The sequence below is a fragment of the Rhipicephalus microplus genome, chromosome 5 (assembly GCF_043290135.1).
Source record: "Rhipicephalus microplus isolate Deutch F79 chromosome 5, USDA_Rmic, whole genome shotgun sequence".
Classification (NCBI taxonomy): Eukaryota; Metazoa; Arthropoda; class Arachnida; order Ixodida; family Ixodidae; genus Rhipicephalus; species Rhipicephalus microplus.
In genome coordinates this window covers 155,417,267-155,437,565 of record NC_134704.1, presented here as the reverse complement: position 1 = coordinate 155,437,565, position 20,299 = coordinate 155,417,267, and the positions used below count along the sequence as shown (strand labels likewise).

The window sequence follows — 20,299 nt, the reverse complement described above, 5'->3', positions numbered from 1 at the left end:
CGAATTTGAAAGGGAGATAAAAGTAACCCTAAACAATCTCCGCCGGGACGAGAAAATTACCGGCAAAATGTTAAAAGCAATGTTACCGGCCCACTCTGTTCCCGGTCGATTCTATTTACTCCCCAAAATACACAAGGCAGGTAATCCGGGACGTCCGATAGTATCCAGTAACAGCACATCAACAGAAAATATATCAGAATTCATCAATTCCTTAATAAAAAACATCCCCCCAAATTTTCCCTATTACCTAAAGGACACAAACCACTTCATCTGCGAAACTTCAAGTCTCGACATCCCAGGCGGCAGTTTTCTGGTGACCATGGACGTCTGCTCACTGTACACCAACATACCCCACCATGACGGAATAGCGGCTATGGTTTCTGAATATGTAAAATCTGACTCATCAACTAGTGTAAGTGGCGAGGTACTGTTTACACTTCTTGAACTTGTACTAAATTATAACCATTTTGAGTTCAACGGCAAGCATTTCCTTCAGGTCAGTGGCACTGCAATGGGCACGAAAATGGCCCCAAACTTCGCGAGCACCTTTATGGCTTCACTTGAAATCCCATTCATTGAGGGACGCACCTTGAAACCTTTCTACTACAGAAGATACTTAGACGATATTTTTATGATATGGAACCATGATGAGGGAAGTCTTTTCCGCTTCATAGAGGATTTTAACAAATGCCACCCGTCAATAAAATTCACGCACAAAATTTCCAAAACTAGCATTAACTTTTTGGACGTTACTGTCACGGTCGAAAATGACCGCTTGTCAACAAACCTTTACAAAAAGCCTACAGACCGTCAAATGTACCTACATTTCAACAGCAGCCACCCAAAGCATTGCAAAACGGGTATTCCATATTCTCAGGCCTACCGGTACCGAAGAATATGCACCGATATGCGGGAATTTTACAGACACGCGGAACACCTAAAGCATTCCTTATTGAAACAAAATTATCCGGAAGACATTATTGACGATACCATACTACGTGCTCGACACCTGAACAGGAATGATATAATTAAGGGACCAAACAAAGTACCTAAAACGACTTCCCAAACGAACCTTGTACTAACTTACTCCTCATCAGCGCCACGAATCAACAACATACTTTCCCGCCATTTCAACATAATCAGGCAAAGCGAACGACTAACTTCTATTTTCGCGAAGCCACCTCACGTGGTGTACCGCCGGGATAAAAATCTGAAGGACATTCTTGTCAGGGCAAAAACAAACACCCCCAAAATTCAATCAGGGTGCCATCCCTGCGGAAAATCTCGATGCAAGGTATGCCCACAGATGCTCACAACACGTGAATCCAAAGCGAACTTCTCGGATTTCAAATTCTGCATAACTGAAAGCCTTAATTGTGACTCCAGTAACGTAATATACATGCTACATTGCAACATCTGCGGACAAGAATATATCGGCCAAACAGACACGCCATTTCGGCTGCGGTTCAATAATCACCGGTACCACGCCACTTCACTGCCGAAGCTACCTTTATCTAGACATCTGCGCCTGCCAAACCACAGTTTTAAAAATATTAGCGTAACTCTTTTGCAGTCCGGTTTTTCAAACAGACGCGAGCGCGAACAGCGTGAGGCATATTTTATTTTCAAATTTCGTACATTAGTAGCCGGTATCAATGAGGACCCCGGAAAACTCAACTGCCTCCGAGAGGTAAGCCAGGAGAAAATTGGTGACAAAGATTGATAGCTGGAGACCATGCTTTTTTCTGACTGACTCGTACGTGTACACTGTCCTCTTCTTTTTTTTTTTTCACATGCACATACAAAGTGTTTACGTTCGCCTACCACTTCATGACCGTTGAAGGGAAACGGACGAAGATTAAAGGTAAATAGCCGACCGACCCATTAACGAGAAACCTTTCCTTTACACACACCGCCCGCCGCCCGCCGAACGACCAAACGACCAATTACGGGGAAACCCCTTTCTTTAGGCACGCCGTCCCGGACCCTCCCGGCACCGCGGCGACAATCTTGGGTGGCCCGACACACGCCAAGAACTGAACAGCACGTGATATGAACCGTAGGTGGATGTAGACGGACAGTTGGCTTCGTTTTCAGCGTTGACAGTGGTTCTTCCTGTTTTTTACTTTTTTTACTTTCTTTCTTTTCTTTCTTTTTTCGTCTTTTTTCTCTCTTTTTTTTTTCCTTCTTCCAGTTCCCTCTCACTCTCGCAAACGTCTTTCAAGGCGAGAGGGACGCTGCAGCAAGGAAGTTCATGTCAGTATAACTCATCCCCTGATGAAGGGAGGTCCCCTCCCGAAACTGTTGGGAAATAAATATATTTATCCTTGTTGACAACGCTCCCGTTGTGCCATATCCCATACCTTCACGAAGACTAACTGGCCCATTGAATTATTACTCCCACTATATATATATATATATATATATATATATATATATATATATATATATATATATATATATATATATATATATATATATATATATATATATATATATATATATATAGATATATATATATATAAATATATATATATATATATATATATATATATATCATCAGCCTGACTACGTCCACCACAGGACAAAGGCCTCTCCCATGTTCCGCCAGTTAACCCGGTCCTGTGCTTGCTGCTGCCAATTTATACCCGCAAAATTCTTAATCTCATCTGCCCACCTAACCTTCTGTCTTCCCCTAACCCACTTCCCTTCTCTGAGAATGCAGTTAGTTACCCTTAACGACCAGCGGTTATCCTGTCTACGCGCTACATGCCTGGCCCATGTCCATTTCTTCTTCTTGATTTCAGCTATGACATCCTTAACCCCCGTTTGTTCCCTAATCCACTCTGCTCTCTTCTTGTCTCTTAAGGTTACACCTACCATTTTTCTTTTCGTTGCTCGCTGCGTCGTCCTCAATTTAAGCTGAACCCTCTTTGTAAGTCTCCAGGTTTCTGCTCCGTGGCTAAGTACCGGCAAGATACAGCTGTTATATATAAAATGTTTACTCCCAAAAGGGTGTAAAAGGGTGCTTTTACGCGAAAGCACCTTTTGCAACACCCTTCAACACCCATAAATGGTCGATTGAAAAAAAAGCACCCCTTTGTTTCGTTGCTTGCCTCGATAGCACCCTAAAATAGGCTCTAAGGGTGCTTTTGTGCCTGAGAAGGGTGTAGGGGACGATTCATCAGATGAGATATGCAGCATTAGAAGAACACATAATTATAATATTCGGGATTTTACTCTCAAAAACCTCGATATGATTATGAGGGTCGTCGTAGTGGAAAGCCCCAGAGATTTTGACCATTTGGTGTTCTTTATTTGGCGCTGATATCGCACAGTGCACAGGCTTCTACCTTTTCACCTCCGTCTATATTCGACTGCCACGGCCGGCATCGAACCCACGACCTTCGGATTGGCGGCCGAGCAGCGTAGCTACTGCACGAATATGTGGACCTTGCGTTAAATGACGGCCTAGACTTAGCATGTGTGAAGGTGCTCTCCGAATACAGCAGAATGCCAGCAGAAGCAAATCGCGTTTCATCTATAATGGCAATTAACTGCAATCCACATTACGAAAGCTCACTTTAGCGTTGGTTATAAGCTACATGTTTGCTATGGATTATATACAGGAACATAATGTTCGCCCGAGTATGGGTGTGTAAGCGTGAGCCTGCGCATGTGTTCACGTGTAAGCGCGATTGTGTGTACACCCATGCATGTGTGCGTGCGCGTGTATGTGCGAGTCTATGCTTGTGTTAAGCGTGCCTGTGCACATGTGTACACACATGAATGCGTGCGTTTACGGTCGCGTGTGTGTGTGGCCGTATGTGTGTATATGTGTATGTGTGTGCGCCTGTGAATAAGTATGCGTGTGTATCAGCCTCTGCGCCCTCGAATTTCGTGTGTGTGTGTGCGGGGGGGGGGCACTGCTTCTTAGTGTTTAAGGTCCCACACCTGTTCAGACTGGGAGTCTATATGGGAGGTGGCTTAAGGTATGGAGGTGGTCAACGCACTGTACACGGACTATTCAGTACATGGAAAACAGCTGCACATTTTCGTACCTCATCGTTGCTTACGAACTTGCTGTGGTAGCTGATTATGTCCGCTGAGGCGCTTCTACGCTCAAAAACGTGGGTTATGACCAATTCACACGGAAAGCTATCACTGCACTTATGCACAACCATCGTTTATATTAACAACGTTTAACAAGAACGTGCCCTGCCTTTGCTACAGGTGCTTAGCTAGCTCATTGGGCAACCATATAGAATTATGTGCTGATCATGTGGTCAGCAAAAAGTTTGTTATAACAACCACGGCACGTTTCGTGGTGCGTGACAAGCCTTCTAAACATCCGCGACTGTGGATTAATTTGTTCCAGCTTCGACTACGCATTCAGTGTTTGCGGCACCATTCGCGGAATTGCCAGACACAGACAATGCGAAAAGAAATTCCTCTGGAAAAAGGTGTAGCGATGCTATCCCGCTAATGCCACCGAGGACGAAATAATTATTGTTTCTGGCCATTCCATGGTGCACTGTGTTTTCCACAAGTTTTGCTTCACTATTTTTCGCCCACTGCAATCGCATTTCGTCAATATACTCAAAGAACCCAAGGCTGGTAAATAACCTGCGTCGCTGTGCGGCTGGCTGGAAGGAGAGTTGCCATTTACAAGGAGTCATTCTTGAAGCGCAATTCGATTGCCTTCCGCGTTGAACCTCCATCCGCAATATGTGCCATAGCGTTTGCCTTTTGGCGCCGTCTTGGCGGGTTTCCCGCTCCCCCCCCCCCCGCTCACCCCGGCCTGCGTTGCCCCCACAACGGCGGTGTAGATAAGCGAACAGTTGCGTCACCGAACACCTGCGTCGACAGCTGCGGCGCCGCTGCCAGTGGCTCCTCCTTCTCTCTCTCAACGTTGCCCTCTCTGTCTCATCCTCCTTTCAAATGCGTTGCATTGGTCTGGGGTCTTGGTCGCTGTGTGAGGTCTAGCGAACAGGCGCATCTTCAATGGTGGTCACGCATGACACCTTGTTCGAAGTGACGCTCGGATTAAGGAATATTCATGGAGCGGCGGACACGGACAACGTGGGCCTGTTAACGGTGAGTGTACTGTTTTCGTAGGAAGTAATCATACAGCGCTAGCTGGGCGCCTGCAGCAGCACTGCCGAAGTAGGCTGCCAGCCATTTACAACAGCATGCGTTCGCGGGCCTGTGGCAGATGCCCGATTAAACGTGTGACTTAACGAGTTCACACTGCTATGCGCGATGTTGTGTAAGTGCCTGCATCACTCATACAGTGAGTGATGTGATCACTTTACAAGAACGCGATTCGTTGCTGATCGCACATTGTCTCTACACTGCTCAAAGTGATTAATATTGCTTCAAGATGCGCTTTATGCTACATCGTAATAACATTTCTATTAATACTCAAATGTGCAGTGACCCCGCGCGGTGGTCTAGTGGCTAAGGTACTCGGCTGCTGACCCGCAGGTCGCGGGTTCGAATCCCGGCTGTGGCGGCTGCATTTCCGATCGAGGCGGAAATGTAGGCCCGTGTGCTCAGATTTGGGTGCACGTTAAAGAACCCCAGGTGGTCGAAATTTCCGGAGCCCTCCACTACGGCGTCTCTCATAATCATATGGTGGTTTAGGGACGTTAAACTCCACATATCAATCAAAATCATCAAATGTGCAGCGTGCTTCTGTAGGTGTAAGCGTAACAAAAGAAAGAAAAAGAAAAATTTATGTACAGAGGCGCACCGTACGAAATGGCATTTTTTAGTTTAAAGACGGTATAGTTTGAGGTGCTGATATGCCGCGATGCTCTCAGCACGGGCGCGTCGGTCTTTTAAAATATTTAGGACACGTGCCACCAGCAACAGGGAAAGATCTAGTAGACTTCCAAAGGCGCGTTGTTGTGGCCATCGCCGTGCGTTGTTTTCCCTCGTTTCTGTTTGCTGTTTTCGTAACTTTGCTTTCATCTGCGATAATGTTCGGCGTTATAACAGAATCGGGAGAGTATACGTGACTGTGGGAGCTATGTGTGGTAGCTCTAGCACAAGCCATGGCTGCTGCAACGTAGACGGCGTCCGCGCGCGTTTGTGTCGTTCGAGCGCTCCTGCTTGCTTGATTGTGTTTAACTGAGTATTTAGGCACGGGTTACGCTTGTAAATCCCGTGGTCAATAATCGCTAATAGCGTGCACCTGATTGCCATCAGAGGATGGGCTTGGTTGTTGAAATATGCCAGACGCTTAATCTAAAAGCAAGCTTTGAAGAATTTTTCTTAAAAAAGAAATAGTTTCATACGTGCTAGGCAGTGCCTATTGCAGGCCCGCAACTCTTTAAAAACTGGACGAGCTATCACATCTTTTATGAAATTACAAATAATTAAGATGATTGAATTATAGTTGACAAGTTTCTGTACTAGATTAGGTGCACAAAATACATGTTCGCAGCCCTACGTCTAGAAAGCAGGCAAATAGGAAGCACAGCGTCAAATTTAGATTAGATGTCATTGACGGAGCTTCTTGTGAGGGTAGAAAGAACTAGAAAATTGTTCATTTTTGATGCCCTTATAGAGGCAGTCAGAATTGCACTGATTGCTGAATTGTCACAATTCCTCAGATTGTTAGAGGCGTGATTAAAGTCAGTAAATCTTTTACTTCTTTTTTGCAGACCTCTTCGCTAGTGCCACGCCCAAGATCATTTGTTTGTCATGTAAAAGAGAAAGCAGAGATGCCTTCACTTTTTGTACATGAAGAGGTAAGTTTCTTGTGCGTTATGATTAAAGCTACATGTTCTGAACGTTGTACTTTAAGAATTGTTTTTCACACTGGCTCACTACCCTAGAAGAAATTTGATTCATTGGTGAGTTCAGGCTTTCGTAAGTGCCATTTTTGAGCTGTAGTCTTACACGTCACCTCGATTCGGGAATTTGCTGTATGCTGGAAAACTCTTATCTTTATTATACGAAATTATTGGATTGTATGGGTTGTATGCTTCGAGTTCAGTGTAATGTCAAGTACACGCCATTTCAAAGGATACACACTACACATTCTTCATATATGGTGCTGCCAGAACAGCAAGGACATCCTTTTATGAGAAGTCATATTTGCTCTTATTACAAAATGAGAGGGTGCCGCTGACGTCCTGCGTAGTCTACCCCGGCCCCAGCCTAGAGCAAGCCTAGTTCCTGAACCTCCACGAGGATGACCGAAAAATCTTCCGTGTCAGTAATGACAAAGAAGGAGTGACAGCACTGATGAGTTGATTTTTTTAATTTTCAACATTGTCTACGGCCGCAAGGCTTTTAACAACCACCGTGATTGAGCGGCTTTTTCTCGGCGTGAGTTTGGAGTTTATCAAAGTTGTTCAGCCAGTACGACGCTGAAAATTTTAGTGTCACAATGCCTGAACAACTTTTTCTAGTGTGGTCATGGTAGATGAACAAATATTGTTATTTTTGTAAGTGATTTTGCCTAATCATAGCTGGACCATTCCATGCCAAACGTCCCAGCCACTTTGGCAACCATCTGAAATGTATTTGAAAAAAAAAATGTGCTGACTTATTGCGTTGAAAACAGTGAACTGCCAGAATATTTCAGCGAGAAAAAAAGTTTTGTTCATGTGGCTGGCTTATATCTTCCTGGCATATTGCCGTCTGTGTGCTGTTTGTGGAAAATTTTGTTTCAAAACTATCGCTCATTATTTCTAAAGCAAATTCGGTCTACCTGTTAAGTAAATGTGCTTCTGTAAGGTACTTGAAGCTCAATAATATTAGTGCAATTTTTGCCACATTCGCTTCCAAGAATAAAGCCAAAATGTGTTATGTTTGCATTGCAATATTGCACTTTGTATGAATATCTGAGCAGTGAACTCCACCGAAGGTATATTTTGAGGAAAAAATATCTTTAGACCTCTCAAGCTGCTGAAATATACGAGAAAATATCACGAATTTCACAAAATCGTGATTTTTGCACGTATTGAGATATAATTTGCTCCATCTTGTGATACAATAAAAACTCATCATTATACCTAAATTGTAAGAAAATGAAATTCTTTCTATAATAAAAATCTAATCGCAAAAAGGACAGGAAAGAGCGCTGTCAACTGAATTTTATTGAAGGTGCTACGAGCGTTTTTATACTGAGCACAATAACAGGGCTCATCTGTAACAACACATGTGTGACTATGACAAAATAATTTTAATCGAGAAAAGAATACTCTTTTTCGGAAAAGATAAGTGAAGGTGTACTGATGCATTGATTCTTGGCCTTCCTGATAAAGAGTTCTATAATCTCTCATTTGTCCTGCTTGCTTTCTTTTTCAAAAACCGTGTTTTATGAAACCTAGGACTACACTTACATTCTTTACGGTGTTCGGCCATGAGAATACTATAGCCCTTCTTAACATTTAAAGCATGCTGTCTCGCTTGATCATTGAAGCATTGCCCAGTTTGTCCTATGTTTACTTTTCCACAAGTTAGCGGTATCTCATACACATTAAATTGGCATTCAGTAAACCTATTCTAGTGACGAATGGTGCAAGATTGACTATTCCTGTTGCTGTAAGTACATGCACTTTTGAAAGCTTGCATGAGGTGGAAAACAACAATGTCATATCTGCTGGCTCTTTTCCTAAAATTGTGAGACACCTTAAGTACGTAGTACCGTGTAACATGCAAAGGTTATTGGTCATTCTCTTTTTATTTTGGTCCTGTTTCCTTTAACTTTACTTTCTGCAGGAGGGTTTCGCAAACAAGTGTGATGATGCTGTTGGGGTATTAGCTGCTGCTATCAGCCCAGGAGTGCTAAGAATGTTCTGCCTTTTGATAGTGGGCATTCAAAATTAGTAGAAAGAGGAATTGATACCACATGTGTTCAGGCTACCCTTCAGAAGTCCACTCAGCACAAGGGTAAGGTCAGGCTTAAAAATTAGATTAAAAGACTAAAAGATGCTAGATAACCCAACAGAATCATCCCACCCGTTTGCAAAACCCTCCTGCAGAAAGTAAAGTTAAAGAACACAGGACCTACAAAAAACAGTGACCAAAACCTTTGCATGTTATACCAGATCACGTGTCTCACAATTAAAAAATTAGCCAGGAGATATGATATTAACATGTTGTTCTCCACCCCTTGCAAGCTTTCAAAAGTGTGTGTACTGAACAGCAACAGGAATAGTCAATCTTGCGCCATTCGTCACGAGAATAGGTTTATCTAATGCCAATTTAACGTTTGTAGAAGTATTTTTTATCAGGTAAACCAATGATCAGTGCATCACTACACGTTCACTTATCCTTTCCGAGAGGGAGTATTCTTTTCACAGTTAGGATTATTTTGTAGTGCTCACACGTGTCATCGCGCATGAACACGGTTCTTGTACTCCGTGCAAAAGCGCTCTTAGCACATTCAATAAATTCAGCTGACAGTCGGTGCTCTTTCCTGTTCTTTCTGTCTCTTTCTGAAGTTGTCGCGCTGTGACTAGCACACAACCACGATGAAACAACTCGCCCAAATTAAGGTCTTGTTACGTAACACGTAGACCGAGTTTCGTATTGAAAGAAGGAGCGGTGCTTTTAAAATAAACTTTTTCACATAGAACACCTAGACGGCATTCCAGGAAGTTCAGAAGGTAGCCATGTGACCAAATATTTTTCCTCTCCTAAATATTCCAGAAGTTCACTATTTTCAATGCAGCACGAGGTTTTCGAATACATTTGAGATGGTTGCCAAAATGGCTGGGACATTTGGCATAAAGTGACCCAGCTGTGTCATTAGCCATAATTATGCATTACCTCTTTTGTTTTTTGTGTGTCCTGAATCCGTTTTGTGTTCGTTTTTAGCTTATTCTGTTTCTGATCATTGTATTGGTTTTTTAAGTATTCGCTAAAGTTACAATTGCGAAAACCCGTATATGTTTGCATGTACATCATTTCTCATAACCAATTATTATACATTCAGGACTACAAAGCTTAAACCACTGTGATTGTATACATTTGAAAACACTATCCGTATATATATTTTTGTGCATCACTTCTTGGGAACGATTGTGTACATGAAGGCGTATATAGTGAAATCATGGTGATTGTATAAATTTGAAAGAATTATAAGTATATATTTGCCTGTATTTCATTCCTACTAACCAATTGTGTACATGAAGGAGTATTAAGCTGGAAACCACTGGGATTGTAGATACTTGAAAGAATTATAGGGATATATTAGCGTGTATTTCATTTGTAGTCTCTATGTACTTGAAGGAGTATACTAAACTGAAACCAGTGAAATTGTATGTTGCGAATAATTGTCAATAAAGTGAAACTGAAAAAATATAATAAACATTTGAGGTGTTGCATGTGTAGTGTACGTATATGTGAACATGTTACACATCTAGTGAAAAAGTTGTGTGGCAGAAGAAAAGTTTATAAGTTTTATTTGCCTAATAAATAAATGCAGTATGCTAGGGCAGCGAGGCTTCGTTTTCTGTAACGCGCAGTATGCATATACTGTGAAGTATATATAGATCCAGCACAAGTTCATACACGATTGTACGTGTGTATATTTTTGCCCACACGCAATGAAAGGAGCTTGACACGTGGCGCACCATTGATAATCAGGACCACTTTCTTCAAGTAGTGTGTAATCAGTGCATGCTGATATCTATTAGTGTAGTCTAAAAGAATACTGGCACCCCTGCTATGGGCACTCAACACCCTTGTGCACCCTTTTTGCACCCTCCTCAGAGGGTGCTAAAAAGTCAAGGACATCGAAGGCACCATTCCTTAAGGGTGTTTTTGTAACACCCCACAGTTTTTTACATGTACACCCTATTTTAAGGGTGCATGAAAAAGCACCCTTTTTGGAAGGTGCTGAATTAACACCCTTAAGGTGTCGTCCACGGGACAAGCTCATTTACACCCTTCTGGGTGTAAAAATTTTTATTTACTGTGTGCCTTCCTCTTAAAGGTTATATATATATATATATATATATATATATATATATATATATATATATATATAAATATATAAATATATATATATATATATATATATATATATATATATATATATATATATATATATATATATATATATATATATGAGTAGGTATAGTGTGCCCCCACGTGCATTTTCGATTGAGATGAACAAACATTTTTCAAAAATTGAAGTACTTCATTGTTATCAAAAGTCACAGTGCAACGAAAATTTCAACCAAGGTTGTGAGAAAGTCTGCCGAAAAAGGAAAAAGTAACGCGTGTGAAATCGTGTTTCCAAATTGCAGCATCACTTACAAAAAAGTACTCATTGCGTATCGCAATCTTGCTTGGATGCGCACAGTAAAAGAAAAAAGTTCAATAAAAGTGATCACCTCCTCAGGGCTACTTGACATATATAACTTAACATAAGCATTATTCTTATAGGCATCAGTCTTAAGCATGTATACACCCTAAATGTGGTAAACTATGCAAAGGTGAACTTTTTCACATTTTCGTGCACCTATAGCCTAAAAGTTACATAAATGTAACCTTTACATTTGTAACCTTTTTAATGGTTACAAAATTGAAGGTTAAATCTTGTTTATATAGGCTACATCCTTTTCTTTCGAAATGTAACCTTTCTAAAGGTATACAGCCAACGAAGAGACATAGGTTACTTTCATAACGTCCTTTATTAAAATGTCCTTCGTGCTTTCTCAAGGACTCAAAATGCAACTCTCATATATGCTGCAATGTGACTTGTATACAATATAATAAACAACCAGCAAAACAGCGCACAAAAACAAGCCTCTTAAAGGCCTCTGAAAGGTTGTGACACATAACTCAATGCGCAAGGAGCGAGATGCGCAGAGATTTCGAGAAATCTAGTCAAATAAACTCCGGTGCCGTAAAACGAAGCGTGCGCATTCGTGAACTTGCAAAAGCATACAAAAACAAGCCATAGGAAGAGGGAGGAGCAGCAAAATAGGAACTTTTTTCGGACAAACGAACAATCTAATAATCATCATATCTAAAGTTTTACGTCCCAAAACCAGATATGATTACTATGGACACCGCAGTGAAGGGCTACGGATATTTTGACCACCCGGTGTTTTCTAACATGCACTGACAACGTACACGGGCTTCTACCATTTCGCTTCCACCGATGCGACAGCCGTGGCCGGGGTCGCACCCGCGACCTTCGTGTAGGCAGCCGAGCACCCACAGAACCGCCACGTCCGACAGAAAGAAAAATCCGCGTGTGCTGCGCCCACTAACCTTTCGAGTGCTCAGGCTGCGCAGTCCGCGTAGGCACTTTACCAACTCCACTGCCTTGTTCTGTACCACCTACTTAGAATACACAATGAAATAAGAAACAGAATCTTGTTGTAACAAAACGTAAAATTCTGTCACGCTATCGACGCCGTCTGCACAATATGGTGCGCTGAACCTTCGGATAACCTGTTTCGTTTATGTGTTGCATAAAGCATAATTCTGTGGCACCACACAATAAGTATATTCACTCGTGCCCCCAAGCGTTTCGTCAAAAGCTTACGGCGCAGAACTCACTTCACAAGTACAGGAAGCACGCACAGAGTTCTAGAACTCTGGTTTAAAATATTGATGCCGCAGCCATGCACTGGAAGCTTGCGCATTTCTGACTGCACGAAAACCCGTAATCACCGCTGCGCACGAGCACACATGAAAAGGAGATATTTATTTGGAGAAGGATATTCACACTACTTTTCAAAGATAGCACATGACAACGTGACGCAGCTGCGCTGGTACTCTGCTATAAAAAGGAACACAGCTAACAGATAAATCGACAAAAATATCTCTCTACACTGTGTCGCGAGCAATAGGTCCGTCATGCGCAATGATAAACTGACTAAAACTCTTATATATATATATATATATATATATATATATATATATATATATATATATATATATATATATATATATATACAGCTAAGACAAGCACTCTAACAACAAAAGCCACAAATGAGGCCGCTCTTACCTTCTGAGAAAGGTTCCGATTTGACAAGTATAAAAATCAGGAAGACCTCACATGCCGTCAAAGTGTATATGAAACAAAAACCATTTACCCAATTCAGTTATTCGGCCATGAGCCGTTGGGAAGTGGTTGCAGTAGTCGCAACGAATGGCGTTTGCTGTGGAGTCGTCCGGTGAACAAAAAACGACGTAACGCCGACAATCACAAGAAGTTTCGTTGCAGCTGCCACGCAGCACACCCCACATGTCTTTGCTGCTCAGTGGCATCACCGGTTTCACGCAACGCGCACAATCCCAAGGAAGCGAATTGGAAACAAAGTTTGCTAGCGCCACCAAAAAATGGCGTGCCTCACGCGTGCTGCGCGGGCGATTCGGCGCTGCACGCTGCATGCTATGCACGTGATGCATATGCGCTGCGCGTGTCGTAGCGGCGCCTTCCCGCGGTCCAGACTTAATGGCGCCGAATGCAGCCGACCGCCAAGCGGAGGAGAACCCGCGCTTGCCGCTGCGGTATACTTTCACCATGCTTTTACCCTTTCTTTTTTTGGCGAGGGACACCGTGAGGCTGTGTACACATAAGTTACAGCGTTGTTCATGGGTTACTACGGACAGGTTACACTGCGCTTTCCGCGCTGGTAACGTATGCATTGCTCGAAATGTGGGTTTTGTAACTTTTAAGCACCGCAAAATAACGAAAACATGAAAATAAACTCTTTTGTAACCTTTATTTCATAAGTTACTAACGCCCAAAAGTTACAATATAGGTAACCGTATTTAGAGTGTACAGTGAGAAATTACTCGCTCAGCAAAGTAAGCGAAACCAATAGGTAATGAATGTACAAAAACAGGCGGCGCTTGCATCTCATTTCTCATTGTAAGCGGAACTGTTCTTGACCTGTGAAACGCACTTCGCCCCGATGAGGACTACGCGATATACTTTGAACAGATATTAACGAATAACGATGTCTTTTCCGATCAGGCTGGTCATCGCAATGATGCGTTTTCGAAACCTACTCCATTCAATGGTGCGACGAGAGGCCGTGGCACCAAACAGTCACTCTACCTGTCGTTTGGTCTATTTGACAGCGTTTAGTTTTACTTACTCTTTTCACAAGCATACGCAAGGGGAGGGGGACGGCAGTCTCATGACTTTGATATTCATGTACAAAATCGGCTCAAACTACTGCCAATCGTCACATCACAGTAAAAAGCTGATGCCTGTGCACGCGTGCGTGCGTGTGCGTTAATGCGTGTGTGTGTGTCCCGAAAAAAAGTTTGTGTGCTGCGGTGCCTGGTTTATGCTGCTTTCATCAGTGTATGTGCCAGTCCGTGTCTTAGTTTGTATACTTTCTATGCTGAATAAAAGATTACTGTTAGGCTAAAGGTATTTAAAAAAATAGAATAGCACTGAGCAGATGCTTTTCCGCAATTCCTGTTGCAAGTTTCAAAGACGTACTTACCAAGAGCAACGTAGTTTCTTGTCGCGCGCTCTCTACCACGCTTCTAACGGATTCAGCAGAAAGAAATTCGCTCTGGCGAACATGAAAGGAAACCGAAATCTCCACCAGATAAAGCAATTCGCTTCTGTCTGCCGTGCAGCCATTTGTGCTCCGAGCGATGTAAACACGCGCCTCAATGGGCAGACTTCTTAGATGCAAGGAAGAGACCCTGAAAAAGAAAGAGTATAAAAACACAACACATGGCAGCCACCTCCGAAAAACAGAGTCAAGCAATTCAAGACAAAAAGGTCCTTAAAAGCACCGTGCAAGTTTGTTGTGCATCACACTCAGCGTCTGGAAACGTCGAATAAAATTGAATGGGTCCATGCGTTCCATTTTTCTCTGCTTTTTTTTCTAGGTTTATAAGGTATTGCTGTATCAAGAGTGCAGCACGAGCAAGCCGTGTCGATCGAGCATTTTTCATGGAGCGAGCACCTGGAGTTATTCTAGCCAAGCTGCCATAGTCAAGCCTGCACCGTCAATGTCGTCCTTTAGTTATGGCAGTAATAGTTTTACTGGCAGTACTATCAGTGATAGTAACAGTAGCCACGCTGGTCATTATACAAAAGAGAAAAGTGAATAAATAAATAAATAAATAAAACAAAACAATGTTTATGACAGAAACTGTTATTATAAGATACCCGGGAAGCGATTTACATTTTCACGTATTACACTAGTTAGTTGCCTACATTTTATGTAAGAAACGTTGACAAAGTGAAGTAATTAACAGTTCTCTTAACACTAGTTTGATAATTATGTAAATAAATGAAGCCCAGTCTCCTGATGAGTTCCTCATGAGGCAAGGTGTTCAAGAAGAGTCAAAACATCACACCATATCGACGAGGTCAATGATAACGAGTGGGCGAAGCTCCGGAGGATCGAGCTACGGCAGCTCCGGATCGACTTGCCGGCGCTGCCGTTTCGCTGCACGCTCGCGAGTCCGCAAGACGGGATCCGCTTGCCTGCGTTTCCTTGCTGCAGTCACTCTGCCAACCCGAAAATTTGGACTACGTTGCCGCGCTGCGAGCCGTCGTGTCTTCAATCGTAACTGCATGACTCCATGACCATGAGATAGAAAGCCATAAGCGAGCTTATTTTATAGCTTGATGGATGGATAGATGTGTGGATGAATGGATGGATGGATGGATGGATGGATGGATGGATGGATGGATGGATGGATGGATGGATGGATGGATGGATGGATGGATGGATGGAAGGATGGATGGATGGATATGTATCAGGCTGTGCCCTATAAATCGGGTGGTGCCTCACGCGACCTAGCTATAAAGTCAAGTACTACCACTATGTGTTTAAAAATCGAATTTCATTCGCGCCTTGTAGCCAGCAATCTGTTACCCTCCTCCTTGTTATTTGTACCCGCTTAAAGTCTATCTTGCCTTGACTGTTCCTAAACCCCAATGCCTTGAAAAAACTCCGCGCCATTATGTAGGACTATAGGGTGGAGCGCTATATCAAATTTTCAGCCGTTTGGCACGTCCCAGCGCCCCCAGTGGTCTCCTTGGATTTGGATATTCTTATCTGTGTAAATATGGGTATCGATATTGGCAGGTTATCTGAGATATATATATCCAACCACAGAGATTACAGAAGTACATCATCATTCAGGTGCCGGATAACGAATGGCATATAGGCGCGCGCTCCTGCGTACTGACTAAAATCCTGTCTTTAGGGAGCCCAGCAATAAAAAATACCCATGACAGCCACGCGGCGCAGATGTAATGCTTATAGCTGATAAGAACATGCGCAAGATGGAAAAAAAGGAAAAAAGGAAGAGCCGCCGTTTAGGTCAGGCCAGCCTGGCGCCAGGAGCCGGCATAAACTTACGCAGAACCGTTTAGGGACCAGCGCGAGCACGGCAAAAGAAAAAAAATACCCCCTCCCCGGCCACCGCACCGCAGCTCGGCGCCCGGCACCGGCATCACGTTCATCGTGGCCTGCATGCCGTGGCATATGTGCATCGCCGTGTCGTCCCGCTGTCTTGTGAGGGTTGTTTTCTACAAGATAGTCTGAGACGGAAACATTTTCCAGTGCATTACGGCACACTTTGTTCAAGATATCATACAGCTCCCGGCATTCGGGCAAACACTGGGATATTCAGTGTGCAGTGTTACTCTTTTGATTTCAATAAAAGAGTACAAACAACTTTCCGTTTATCAGTTTTCAAGGTATAACATTGTGTCATGCACTAAATAAAAAGTACTAGTGCATGCGCGACGGCTTACTGAAACATAAGCTCGTGTTCTACGAAACAGGTTGCACTGATGATTTTAGGAAAGCATGACAAAAAAGAACAAAGCAAAGGCAGCGAGACAGAGAAAGATTAAAATTGAAAATTGATAGGTTTATGTTTGATTAGTGGTTGCGTAATTTGATGATGAACATAGAGTGCAGAAGTCAGTAGTCACGTGCAGAAGTCAGCAGGAAAGCTATGTGACCGACATTTGCTCACTCTTTTGAATATTAAGTACAGTTCTCATATTCCAGCATAGATTTGTAAAAGTGAACCACGACCGAGACAACCAGTGTACTGCTGTCGAACCAAGGAGGAGGAAGGGAAGAAATGAAAGGCAGGGAGGTCAACCAGACGCACGTCCGGTTTGCTACCCTGCACTGGGGGAAGGAGTAAGGGGATTAAAGGAGAAGAGAGAGAGAGAAGTGAAGGGCAAAGTGTGTGTAGGTGTGACCTTGTCCATTGCACGCTTATAAGCGGTCGCGTAGTCCGGTCGTCTTTAGAAAACATAGCAATGCCCGCGTCGCTTTGCTGGCCAACAACGCATAGAGCCATGAGCCAAGTATCTTCTCTTCGGAAAAAGGTCTACTGTCTATTGTCTCTAACGTTTCGCGTAGCAAGTTGCGTTCGCTCGCAAAACGTTCACATGAACACAGTAGATGTTCTATTGTCTCGTCAGTGACGCACGATTCACATCGGGAGCTATCCGCCATTCCTAGGCGAAAAGAGTACGCCTTTGTAAAAGCTACTCCTAACCACAGGCGGCACAGTAAAGTTGCATCCTGGTGGGAGAGGTCCGATAGAACTTTAAGCTTTCTCGATGGGTCCAATTTGTGTAGGCGGCGGTTCCTGGCACTGGGGTCACTCAGCCAAGTTTCCGACATGGTGTTAGCGAACGAGTGAAGGCCCCTTGCAGCGTTGGTTCTCGACAATGGAATTGAGTTGTCTGGGCGTCCGCGTGGGCGGATCGGGCAGCATTATCCGCAAGGTCATTACCGACAATACCACAATGTCTCGGTAACCACTGAAACACCAAGTCATGTCCATTTGATAAAACTTCGCGAATCACTTCTCTTATTTCATTCAATAGTTGTTGATGCTCCCTCTGTCGTAAAGCTGATTGCAAGCTCTGAAGGGATGCCTCGGAGTCGCAGAACACAGCCCATTTTTGAGGTCGGGCTTCCGCGATATAAAGTATAGCAGCACGTAAGGCGGCAAGCTCCGCTGCTGTGGATGTTGTCCTATGCGACAGTTTGAACTTTATAGTGACCTGGTACGCCGGGATGACAACAGCACCTGTGGAGCTGTCAGCCGAGACCAACCCATCGGTGTAAATGTGGGTCCTCTGGCCGTATTTTTCGTTGAATAGCGACAATGTCACCTGTCGTGGGACCACTGTTGAATGATGGCTCTTGTTCGTTATTCCCGGAATAGTGAGGCACACCTGTGGTTGTTGTAGGCACCACGGGGGTGACGCTGGTCTTGTTGCTGGAGTGAAGCCAAAAGGAAGGCATTCTCTACGGGCAGAAATAATCTTTGAAAACATCGCGTGTGGTCTTTGAAGTGGCAACACTGCAACATGGTGACCAGGAACTCGGCAGAGGTGTCTTATGTGGGCTCTCAAATTGTCAGTGGTGATGTATGCTCGAATTGTATGCTCTCTTGCGATCATAATTGCTTCGTAGGTTGAGGTGCATCGCGGCAATCCTAAGCACACGCGTAGTGCTTGTCCTTGCAGACTTTCGAGAGTGCGGATGTTCGTCTTGCACGTACTTGCCAGTGACGGCAAGCTGTAGCGAAAAAATTCCAGAAACAGTGCCCTGTATAGTTGCATCATTGACCTTATCGATGCGCCCCAGGATTTTCCGCAGACGAACCGCATTATATGGACGATGGAAGTTAGCCTTCTCTTCAGGTAATTGCAGTAGGCACTCCACGAAAGATCCCTGTCAATAATCACACCTAGGAAGCGATGGTTTTTCTGGTATGGAATATTTTGTCCATTGATGGTAACGGGGTATTGTGTCATGGCTCTGCGAGTAAACGCAACCAATGCACATTTCTTCAGTGAGACGGAAAGACCTTGCTTGCCGAGATATGAGCATTATCATATATACTTGAACACGTTGTCAACAAAGAAGTAATTCAATACTTATTGCAGCTTGAACCAATTAGGATTGAGCGCATCCATCGAATAGGTAGGCCTGCACCAAACAAAGTTAGACCAGTTATTTTTAAGCTGCAAGACGAACACGACAAGATCTCAATTCTTAAGCAAAGATCTAAGCTAAAAGGTTCAGATTTCTCCATTGGTGAAGATTTCTCCCGTAGAGTGCGAGATGTCAGACGTAAACTGTGGGCAAGTTCGAAACTGAACCACGACAAAAAGGAAAAGTGTCGCTAGTTTTCAACAAACTATTCATCAATAGCAACGTTTACACTTGGGATACCGAAAAAGATGAACGCCTACTCCTACGAAAAAACGACGAACGAAAGCCAAATCGTCCACAGACGAGGCAACAGGCTCAGGCATTAAACAACGCATCATGATCAAAAATACTTCCAAAAGGCCAATCAACCGAAAAACCAGGAACACCCCTAACAGTAATGCGAACCCAACTAAAGAAAAGCAACTGCGCCTGCTGAACCTGAATGCTCGTAGTCTAATAAATAAAACTGACCAGCTTGAAATTATTTTGCTTCAAAATGACCCGCACATTGTCGTAGTGACAGAAACTTGGCTCCGAAGCAACACATCAGATGACAGCGTCTTTCCCGCATCCTATCATATCTTACGTAAAGACAGGGCTTCCAGAGGCGGGGCGTGGCTGTTCTTTTGAAGAACAATACACGGGTCGTTTTGTTGCCTGATATCGACGAACTTGAATGCCTGTGCATGAAGGTTTTTTGCTGGGGGTACTCTTTCATTTTTTACGCGCTTTACAGGCCTCCTGATTCCCCATCGGAATATCTAACTAGACTTCGAGAGCACATGTCGAAATATGTGAACAGCAAAGTTTTTCTGATTGGGGACTTTAACCTTCCAGAGATTGACTGGAAACAATTGATGGCTGGTTCAGAATTTTTGAAACACACAAACATAGTGTTTGATATCATGCTTACACATAACCTAATACAAGTTGTGAACAAACCAATTCGTGTACAGGGCCCTTGTAGTTCTCTTCTGGATCTTGTATTTATTCGCCGCAATTTTGACCGATACTCTGTTGCAATAGAGCCAGGGATATCTGACCACCACTTAATATGCGTTACTTTACCCCTTCTCAAGTTAAGCTCCCAAGATAGGTCGACGACACGGCGCTTCAAAGATTACTCACTAGCTAATCACAAATCTGTACTTGACCAACTAGAAATATGTCTTGCTAATTTTGATGGTGATGACGTTTGCAACCTATGGGACCGGTTCAAGGACATGTGTCATTACTGCCTTGATAGCTTTATACCGAGCAAGCGCAAAAAAATTCACAAGTGTACACCCTGGATAACACGCAAAATTATTCACTTGAAACTCAAACTTAAAAGATTAAAGAAGAAGAAGGCA

At 43.3% G+C, this 20,299-nt stretch overlaps 1 long non-coding RNA gene across 1 annotated transcript in view; it reads right to left on the bottom strand.

Moving 5' to 3' along the window:
* Positions 1–20,299, bottom strand: part of LOC142817984 (uncharacterized) — a 110,699-nt gene that overhangs the window by 13,563 nt on the left and 76,837 nt on the right. The window contains exon 3 of the long non-coding RNA XR_012895460.1: positions 14,448–14,655. This is a non-coding gene — a long non-coding RNA (uncharacterized LOC142817984). The remainder of the gene's footprint in view (positions 1–14,447; positions 14,656–20,299) is intronic.